At 44.8% G+C, this 10054-nt stretch overlaps 1 long non-coding RNA gene across 1 annotated transcript; it reads right to left on the reverse strand.

Moving 5' to 3' along the window:
- Window positions 1-247: 247 nt before the first annotated feature.
- On the reverse strand, window positions 248-6098 carry LOC125912559 (uncharacterized). The gene is made up of 3 exons (XR_007454777.1): window positions 6000-6098; window positions 5488-5676; window positions 248-1977 (listed from the first exon to the last, which is right to left on the reverse strand). It is a non-coding gene; the product is annotated as an uncharacterized LOC125912559 (long non-coding RNA).
- Window positions 6099-10054: the final 3956 nt, after the last annotated feature.

Below are 10054 nucleotides of genomic sequence, written 5' to 3' on the forward strand. Positions count from 1 at the left end.
TTGTATTAAATGTATTTTTACATTAAAATGGGCAATATACTTATATGCAGTTTCAGACCTGTTCTTTTCACTGAATATTTTATCCAGAGCACCAAATACTATTTTTTTATGGATGCCCCAATAGTGCCTACCCTCCTTGCCTGTTTTAGCATCTCTGTAACACCTACCACCCTTGACACGCTGCAAGGTCAAATGTTACTTCTTTATTTTGTTCACCTGTTGTTCCTCCCCTCCCCACCCCCTACACACATTCAAGAAAGTAATCTCCATGAGAGCAAAAATATGTTTATTCTGTTCTCTACTGCCTCACCAGTGCCTAAAGGAGGCTTGGCACACAGTGGGTATGCTATTTATTGAATAAATAATGTCAAAGAGGAAGGGATAATAGCGCCATCACAGGAGATAATTCCTGGATTTAAAACTCAGTCAGATAATGTAACTGTGAAAACACATATTCATGCAGCATACATAGTCAATTATTCTTACCTCTTATGTCATTTCTGGTTATTGGGGTTACACACACAGGTAACACGACGAACAATCCCTCATGAATAATGAATTAGATGGTTCTGGCTTGCATGCAATTTTTTTTCACGTAAGGAGTTCTTCTCAGAATTCTTCTGTTTTTTCCAGAGTTTTCTCTTATATCATCTTTTTTATCCTGTCTTTGCATTGTGCCTCATGCGTTCCTGATAATCCTGGTTCCCAACTCCTTCTAATTTGGGGTTTGTTTTCAGTGACCATCTGCAATATGTCACGGATACGTATTTTCTCTTTGAATTTGATTTCACTTTGATTGATGGTCTGTCTGTTGGTGCGTTCGGTTAGGCGGGTCTTGTAATGCATGCATAGACCTTCCATTAAAATTAGCCAGTTCCCTGAATTTCCTAGGCGTCTGATGGTCAGACACGGGCCTGCCTATATGAACTCCCATCTTCCTATCTAATTAAAACCGAATCATCATATGTTTATATTCAGTAGTCTTTTCTCTGATTTTTATCAGTAATGTTTGTTTTCTCCCATTTTTATGCATGTACGTAACAAGTACATATAACACTACCGCCTTAAACTCGACTCAATGATAGAAAAATTATTTAGATGAGATAATGTATATGAAAGTGCTTGGTAAGCTTTCAAGCTCTTTACAAACACTATCCCGATGCAAACACCATTCACTCACAGCATCTCTGACCTTATAGCATGTCACATATTCACACCATTCTCTGTGCAAAAATCCTTCATATGCTCGAAGGCCACTAGCAAATCCTCATTCCAATTTCTAGGCTGAATCGCCCAGTTTATTTATAATTTCTTCCTATAATCTTTCCTCAAACGCCTCATGGTCTTTGTACTTTGTGACTTCTCTATCGTTTCTTCTATCGACTTCTCTATCATTTACTCTATCTTTGTTAGCATGACCATCTGACAAGTGAACCTCACTGTGAAACGCAGCTCTGTGAAAATATTTAATAAATTGTGTCCTATCATACATGCACTAACTTAAATAACTTGCTACTCACTTAAACGCCCTCTGCAGAGGGAAGTTAGGAAAGCACTTACATTTATGGAGTACCAAATCCGCTGCTCATGTCTAGCGTGACCTTGCTATCCAGCTTCTCTAAGCCCTGGTTCCCTCATCTATAAGGTAGGGGCTCACCATCAACCCCTCCAGCACTGGTTTTCAAAGGTTGGGGTGCTGGAGCACATTTCAAAATGTGCAAATGTTTTCAGTCCTCACAAGGGCTGGAGGGAGGCAGGTGGGGGACGGGGACATAAATATCCCCAAATGCCAGGGAGTAGTCCCCCATAACTAGAAATTGCCCTGCCACAAAACGTCAGTAGGGCTGCCCCTGAGGACCAGATAAAGCAACTCCTTACAAACGTCCCTCTGAGATGGACACTGGATGGCAGGACAGTGAAGCGTTCTGATTAAGGGTCAGGGAGGTCAGCATTCAAAATCCATGAGATTCTTCTGCCCTGTTGAAATAATAATTTTAACATAGTTTCCTGTGTAAGTCTGCCCAAAGCAAATCTGAACTTCTCCTGCTATGTACAAAGCATCTTAAAATCTCAGATCAGCCTACCACCCTTCTAACTTCTGTTAGAAGTTGGAATCACAGGTCTATATGAGAATGTCCCAGTATTGTAATGAGGAGGGGACAGGACTAGATAAAGTCTTAAGGTCTGGTGACATTCACTGCCAGAAAGAGGAAGAGCAGCACACAAATGTATAATCAAGAAACAGCAGCACGTTTTGGGCGTTAAAAGGAAGCCAGGGAAGGCTTAACAGAAGTTAGAGGACTTCTGTTAATGACTTTAAAAACAGCTGGTTCAGGGGCACCTGGGCGGCTCAGTCGGTTGAGTGTCCCACTTCGGCTCAGGTCATGATCTCACAGCTCGTGAGTTCGAGCCCCGCGGCGGGCTCTGTGCTGACAGCTCAGAGCCTGGAGCCTGCTTCAGCTTCTGTGTCTCCCTCTCTCTCTGCCCCTAACCCACTCGCATTCTGTCTCTGTCTCTCTCAAAAATAAATAAGCATTAAAAAAAACAAAAACGAAAACAAAAATCAGCTAGTTCATTTCCATTGTTGTCTGGATTTCTAAAGCGTTACTTGACTTGAGTCAAATCAGTAAGCCATATTGTGAAGTGTAAGTAATATGAGATACTTCTTTGGACGTTTCTACCTCTTAGTCCAGCTCGTTAGGCATAGATGGGCAGGGCAGCTCTGTATGAGCTCTGAAAAAGTTCACACAGGCCAAAGATGAAAGCACTTCACCTCCAGCCCTGCCTCCCACCCCGGCACATCCCTACTAGGGGTCCACATGCACCCGGACAGATGCAACCTGGAAGCGTAGGGGATGAAACTACGATCTCATAGATCACAGCCAATGGATAAACTCTTCCTCCTTTCTACCCCCTTCCCTGCCAAATGGGAAGCCCTGACAAACAGCATGTCCGGATTCTTAAGAGCCTAGTCTTTGAATCCAGCAATCAATAGCACTTTGCAGCAACTGGTATATACCATCGGCACTTGGGCTTTCTCACCTTCCTTGCTTGGCTCTCTTTGTCCTTCACGCTCCTTCCCTGGGATTGTACTCCTTAATAAAATAAGAGCACACACCCCCTCTGCTTCAGGCTCTGCTTTGGGGCGATCCAGACTAAGACATAAGGGGAGAATTGAAACCATCATCTGGTTAATTCAGACCAAACTCTTGCAGAGATCAATTTGGATTAATTTACAAGTCAGGATGTTAAATACAGGAGAATGGTAATGCCAACTGACAAGTTAAAATGAGCTGTCCACATTGGGCAACCGCCATACCACATTCCTCTTGAAAGCTCGCTTTCAAATTCTCGGGTGTCTGCTTCGTAGACCCTCTAGCCTCAAACTTCTATCCCCATCACTATCGCCTTCATCTGACAACCTCTCTTCACATTTAATTGGGAAAATAGACACCATCAGATGGGCACTCTTGGGTCATCTTATCGCTAGGTCAATAAGCCCATCTGCGCCTGCCCTCCTCTCCTTTCCTCCTATTCCATCTGGTGGAGTGTCTCTTCTCCTATGGCCAGCCAATTCCTCAGTATGGATCTGATTGCCCCTGGCCTTCTCGGGCCCTTGATTCCTCATTCCCCTCCTTCTTGTGGCCATAACCCCTCTTCCTCTATTCCCGTCTGCGTTCACTGTACTTTTCCCACCTTTAAAAGACCTCCCTTTACTGCATCCAGACCTCCAGCTATTTCTACACTTCTGTACTTGCTTTCCCAGTCAAACTTCTCTGAAGCAAAACAAAGTCTGTCTCAATTTTCTTACCTTCTTTTTTTTTTTTAACATTTGTTCATTTTTTTGAGAGAGAGAAAGAGAGAGAACACGTAGGGGAGGGGCAGAGAGAGAGGGAGACAGAGGATGTGAAACGGGCTCTGTGCTGACAACAGTGAACCGGAGGCGGGTCTCGAACTCACAAACTTCGAGATCATGGCCTGAGCTGAGGGGATGCTCAACTGACTGAGCCACCCAGGTGCCCTGCCACTCTCTTACCTTCTATTCTCTCCTCGACAAACTGTAGTGAGGCTTCCACTTGCACGGGCAGTGACCTTATAGAAGTTACTAAGGGCTCTGTTGCTCAGTCTAATGATCGTATTTTTTTGTGGCTTCATTAAACCCAACCTCAAGCAGCAATCAACACAACCAAGCATTCTCTTCTTTAACTATTCCTTCCCTGGCTTCCTTTTAACGCCCACAACGTGCTGCTGTTTCTTGATTATACATTTGTGTGCTGCTCTTCCTCTTTCTGGCAGTGAATGTCACCGGACCTTAAGACTTTATCTAGTCCTGTCCCCTCCTCATTACAATACTGGGACATTCTCATATAGACCTGTGATTCCAAATTATGTCATTAGCAGATGACTCAGAAATGTACGTCATCAACCAGTCCTTCCCACTGAATTTTATTTCCCACTTAGTGCTTACTATCTTATCTTAGAATTTCAAATGAACCTCTGGCAGCGTGTACTGCCCATGGGTCCCGTCCTGTTTAGCATAAAGTAGGGAATCCTTTTTTTTTTTTAAATAATAAAAAAATATTTTTAATCTAGTCTACATACCTTGCATGTTCTGGCTCCTATATCTCCAGTTTATTTTCTTTTCCTCTTTGTGCTTCTAATTTATTAGCTTTCTTTCAGTTCCTACTCTTAGGAAATGCTTTCCCTTAGGATATCCCTTAGGGTATGATTTTGCTCTGCCTAGAAAGCCCTTTCTCTAGTCAATGTCTGTTCAGTCTCCAGGTACATGTGCCTCAACATACCCATGATACGATGTGTAAGAGAGCATGTCCAAGGAGGTCACAAGAGTTTGAATTAAAGCCATGGATTTTGGGATTAGAAGTCAGAACCTGGGGCGCCTGGGTGGCTCAGTCAGTCGAGCATCCCTCTCTTGGTTTTGACTCAGGTCATAACCTCATAGTTCGTGGGTTCAAGCCCAACATTGGGATCTGTGCTGGCAGCGTGGAGCCTGCTTGGGATTCTTTCTCTCTCTCCCTCTCTCTCTCTGTCTCTCTCTGCCCTTCCCCTGCTCTCACTCTCTCTCTTTCAAAAATAAATAAACGTTAAAAAAAATTACAAAAATAAAAATATCTAGCAAAATACACATTATTTGCTCTTTGACTTAGCAGCCCCACTTCTCAGGCTCCCTCCTAAAGGTGAAGTGACAATGAAACACTGAAAACAAGTCAGAAGTCTCAATGGGGGATTCGATGAACAAGCTATAACACCTCCATATAATAGAGTACGAAGCAGATGTACAAAAAGGAATAAAATTGTCTATATATTACAATAAAGTTATCTTTAGAATATATTAAGTGTAAACAGCGAGGAGGAGAAAGCATACGGAGAACGTTATCATTTATCCAGGAAAGGGAGGAGAGGATTCAAATATATAAGCTAGTTTGCTTGTATTTAAAGAAAAGTCAAACCACAGATCCTTTGACTTACCAGATCCTTTGAGTTACCAGTAAGGGGAGGACTGTAATGCAGACCTGCCGAAGTCTGAATCAGCCTGATGAGGAGCTCTGGAGCAAAGACTAAGAGTCCTGGTTGGGTCTTGGTGGCCATACACCGATTTCATCTGCTTGGGCTGCATTAACACACTGTCATAGACGAGGGGGCTCATAGTTCCAGAGGCTGAGGAGTCCAAGATCAAAGTTAGACGGGGTTCATTTCCTCGTCAGAACTCCTTCCTGGCTTGCAAATAGCTGCCTTCTCTCTGTGTCCTCATGTGGGCTTTCCTCCATGTTCATGAGGACAAAGAGAGAGCTCTCTCTCTCCCTCTTCTATAAGGCCACTAGTCACATTACCAGGGCCCCATGGTCATGACCTGATCTAACCCTAATTAACGTCAAAGTCCCCATCTCCAAATACCACCTGTCTTAGGCTGTTCTGGCTGCTATAACAAAATGCCACAGACTGGATAGCTTATAAACAACAAAAATTTATTTTTTTCTCACAGTTCTGGAGACTGGAAGCCTGAGATCAGGATACCAGCGTGGTCGGCGGGAGGGTCCTCTTCTGGGTCACAGGCTTCATGCTGTGTCCTCACGTGGCAGAAAGGGCTAGGGAACTGTGTGTGCTCTAAGAACACTAATTCCATTCGTGAGAGCTCCGCCCTCATGACCAAAGGACCTCCCCTTTGTGACGTAAGCACTGCCCAAAGGCCCCACCTACTGCCATCGCATTGGGCATTATTATCTTAACATATGAATTTGGCGGGAACACAGAGACTCATATCACAGCACCATCACCTTAGGGGTTAGGTCTTCAATGTATAAATTAGTGAGAGGGGGACACAAACACTCAGTCCATAACATATCTCCATTGTGCTTAGTCATTGGCTTGGGTTGCCTGAGAAAAGTAAGGTTTCAGTTAAGCCAAAGTGTATCCTGAAGGCACTGAAATGGAAGCTGTCAAATGACTTCAATCTTTGCAACTGTAGCTGTTCTCTCTTGAAGGGAGAGCTAAGCGGTACATCTCTGTGGCCACTGCTGTCCACTTCCGCCCTGGGAGTATCTCCCGCAGGGTTCTTTGCGGCAGGGGTGGGGGTGGGGTTGAGATACCTGATTATGCAAGGTACTTGTGCCCTTCGGTTCTGTTTACGTTTGACCCCCGGTGTAACACTTTCATCTTAGGATGGATTGTTACTGAGACTGTCCACCTTTATAACCCGGTGGGTCTATCAGAGCTCCGAGGTCATTATGGGCAGTTCTGAATGCCTGGTCACTTAGTACCCTATGGTCATCGTTCTAATCTACCAGGACCCAGCAGCATACCAGGAGCAGTATTCCAGAAAGCGTATAATTCTTCGCTGTGGATCAGGGTCTTTGCTCTAGAAACCCAAGGGCCTGCATGGCGACCCTTTCACTAGAGCTTGTCATAGACTCTATGCTACAATGTCCCCACCGCTGATAGTTCCAGCACCATAGCATCTGCCAAATTATATGGCCCAAGTGGAGTAGCTGTTTGTACCACTGCCTGGATCTGCTGCAGAGTCCTTCCCTATTCTAGACCCCGTGCAAAGCTGACAAATTTTCATGATGGACACCGGTAGAAGGGCAGTATTTCTAGATGTGGAATTTATTGCCTTCAGAACCCAAAGAAGCCTACCAGACATTGTGCTTTCCTCTTTATGGAAACGTGCAAGATGCAGCAATTTGTCTTTTGCTTTGGAGGAGACGTTCTGGGATACGCCTGACCACTGGGGTTTTAAGAACTTCACTGAAATGGCAGGTCCCTGAATTATCCGAGGATGTATGGTCCATCTGCTGGAGTACATGCACGCACTTTATCAAGGCTTCCAGCGTGCTAGCCAATTCTTGCTCACCCTGTCAAATCAGAGTGATGTCATCACTGTAATGAATGAATGTGATGTTTTGTGGGACATCCGGAAAGTTCAGATCTCTTCGGACTGTGTTAATGTCAGATAGCAGAAGAGTTAACATAGCACAATGGCAAAACTGTGAACATGTATAGTTCTCCACTTCATAGGGACCGATTCTGGTCCTTTTTCTTGATCAGGATAGAAAAGAATTCATCTTTCATATTAATGGCCAGATACCATGTACCTAAGGCCATAATTGATCTGCTGTAGTTAAGATACCATGGTTAGCATATTAGCTGCAATTGGGGATGTTACTTGGTTGGGCCTGCAGTGGCCTACTGTTGTTCTCCAGAATCTAGCATCTGGTTTCTGCAGAGGCAAGACTGGCTGGTCACATGGAAACAAGGTGGTGGCCACCATCACTGCATCCTTGAGATACGTAAGGTTGATACGAATCCATTCCATCCTCCCTGGGATACAATGCTGTTTCTACCTTGATTAGGGGTGAGGATGGGGCAGTTTCAGAGGTTTTTACTTGACCTACTATCATATTTCTTATCCCCACAAGCCAAGCGTTACTTCAAATGCCAAGTAATTCGGTCTCCGTGATATAATCAAGAATTGGGGAAATAGCCACAGGGTCAGTGCACAGACATAGTATATTGATTTTAAGCTATCTTGTGGCCATGGATCCACTTAATTCCTGGTTCACTTTTGCATCCACTCGGCGGAGGGTTATAATGACACCTGGTTTCTAGGTATCTGTATTAGTCAAGGTTTTTCAGGGAAACAAAATCAAAAGTGTGTGTGTGTGTGTGTGTGTGTGTTGTGTAAAGAAAGAGATTTTAAGGAACTGGCTCATGTGATTATAGGGACAGGCATATCTGCAAGGAAGGCTGGCAGTGTGGAGACCCAGGGAAGAGTTGATATGGTAGCTTAAGTCCAGAGGCAGTCTGGATGCAGAATTCCTTTTCCCTAAAGAGGACCTCGGTCTTCATTCTTAACCCCTTCGACCGATTGGATGAGGCCCACTTGGAATGATGGCGAGTAATCTGCTTTACTCGAAGTCTATTAATTTTAAATGTTAGCCACGCCTGAAAAATACCTACACCACAACATCTAGTCTGGTATTATGACAAACATCTGGGCATCAGAGCCTAGCCAAGTTGACACATAAAATTAACCATCGCGCTATCAATATCAAATAGCAGACCCTGTTCCAATAATTTTCCAAAGGTATTGGTATTTCTCTCTCCCCAGTGTATAGTCACCCAAGCAAACAGCCGTTCATCCTTTGGGAAAGAACAAAGAGAATTTGAGTATTTTGCTGTGGTACTTCAGGGTCCTTCTTCCTGGAGACAAACGACTTCGTTATTCACTGGTGTCCTAATTATCAATTGATTACCTCTCAGCTCCAAATTTACACGTCAGTGCATACTCTATGATCATGGATGAAATGTTTTTAAGGATTTATCCTTTGCAGTGAGCAAAATGCTAATCTTTCTCAGTGGCGGGTGCTAGAAGAATAATACAGGGAGAAGCAAGGAGCTTTTTCCACTCATTCTGGCTGCTGTGCTGTCAGTCAGTGACGCGGTCAGTGGTGCCGATCCAGCCTTGCTCCCAGAATACACAGCCCAGCCTAGCCTGATAATCTTCCCATGGCCCTCTCAATACAGATATCGTGCCCTCCAAGGCTCTTGCCTGCACCAGCACCTCCTTCTGCTGGCCTCTACCTCTCCCCCAGAGGGAGAGGACGCCAGGTTTGGTATCCCTTACAATGGCATGACCTTCCTGACATAGACACTGTGCTCTCCAGGCATCCCATTTGCGCTGGCCACTGTGGCCAACCTTCCCCCACAACGATTCTCTCCCTGCTTGCCCAGAAACTAACCAGCTCTGGCCTAGGAAAGCCAGCAGACTTCCCTGTCATTTAATGGGTTGCAACCATACCTTCGCCATCAAGATCTGAACCCCAGCCTTCAGAGAACTCCCTCCATAGAAGTCTGTCCTTCCTGGGTATTTTTCCCTCAGCCCTAGAGTACCCTTACATCTTATTCTTACTTTTTGATCATAGCCTAATTATTCTTACTCTTGAACCTACCCTTTTAAAATCATGGTGTGGTTGCTGTCTCTCGATTGGATCCAGACTGCTACACACTGGGAATGGCTCCAGAGAGTTAGGATTTGGGAATCAGATGGGTCATCCTCTGGTCTTGAGTGCAGCGCTGAACCCATTGCTAACGGGAAGCGGGATGCTGGTAACTCAGTGCATGTGATGGCATCGTGAGTAATCACACTGTCGTTGATTGTGATGGAGTGCCAGATGAAGCAAGTGCCTTAGAAACTTAAGTGGCTATGGCGTTTGGCCATTATGGCAGTCTGTAAGGACTGTGGTAGAGTCCACAGATGGACCCTTTTGAAAGCACTTCAGAACTTACGGGAAAAGAAATTTAAAAAGACGCACTGAGGGGCGCCTGGGTGGCGCAGTCGGTTAAGCGTCCGACTTCAGCCAGGTCACGATCTCACGGTCCGTGAGTTCGAGCCCCGCGTCAGGCTCTGGGCTGATGGCTCAGAGCCTGGAGCCTGTTTCCGATTCTGTGTCTCCCTCTCTCTCTGTCCCTCCCCCGTTCATGCTCTGTCTCTCTCTGTCCCAAAAATAAATAAACGTTGAAAAAAAATTAAAAAGAC

This window comes from Panthera uncia, assembly GCF_023721935.1.
Source record: "Panthera uncia isolate 11264 chromosome C1 unlocalized genomic scaffold, Puncia_PCG_1.0 HiC_scaffold_4, whole genome shotgun sequence".
NCBI lineage: Eukaryota > Metazoa > Chordata > Mammalia > Carnivora > Felidae > Panthera > Panthera uncia.